This window comes from Tupaia chinensis, unplaced genomic scaffold, assembly GCF_000334495.1.
Source record: "Tupaia chinensis unplaced genomic scaffold, TupChi_1.0 Scaffold138136_1, whole genome shotgun sequence".
Lineage (NCBI taxonomy): Eukaryota > Metazoa > Chordata > Mammalia > Scandentia > Tupaiidae > Tupaia > Tupaia belangeri.
The window spans coordinates 97,289-98,088 of NW_006198035.1; the positions used below are offsets into that span (position 1 = coordinate 97,289).

The following is an 800-nucleotide window of genomic DNA, read 5'->3' on the forward strand; positions in this document are numbered from 1 at the left end:
CACACACACACACACACACACACACACACACACACTCCCTCTTTCATCTTTGGAACAAATTTGAATTGACCCAGTCAGTAAAATCAAAACATCTCCTGAATTGCCTTCATGTGTTCACACAGCCTGTCTGTGGAAGGCACATCTTATGCAATATTGAATGGGACACAGAATCTGTCCTCTTTCTAGAGAAGTAAAATCAATGACTCTAGTTCAATATGGTACATGTTAGATTTAGAGCAGAAAGGAACCACAGACCAAGAGCTGATTAAACAGAAGGTCAGGAAATTTGTTCTACTATGATGCTGTGTTACTCAAAAGGGTACAGGGGAAAAACAAAACAAAAACAAAAACGAAAAGGGAATCTTACTCAAGTGAAAGGCCAAATAACCAATTCCATTTCACTGGAATGGAGGCTTTGAATAGCAAGAGGAAGTTAAGAACAAGTAGTTGTAGACACAATTCTATGGGCCATGAGACGTATGAGGATAAATATTTAGAAGCTGATCCTGGGATCCAGCAGGTGGCATAATGGTTAAGGTGCTGGACTCACACGTGGTCAACTACAGTTCAAGTCTGGACTCAGTGACTTGAAAATCACGTTGGGCACATGTGCGTGAGTGCCCAAAATCCTGAGAGGAGAATGGAGGAGAAAGGACTGCAGCATGACCATATCCCTGGTGGCTGATCTCTCACTTTCTGTCTCTCCAGTGAGCATACACATCCTAGAGCAAAACATCTCTCTTAAGGGACCAGCAGTTAGCGTAATGGCTATGTTGCTGGACTCCCACGTAGTCGACTGC

General features: G+C 43.0%; 1 protein-coding gene across 1 annotated transcript in view; it reads right to left on the reverse strand.

Annotated features, from left to right (window-relative positions):
- Positions 1–800, reverse strand: part of OTOA (otoancorin) — a 76,965-nt gene that overhangs the window by 44,890 nt on the left and 31,275 nt on the right. The window lies entirely within an intron of this gene.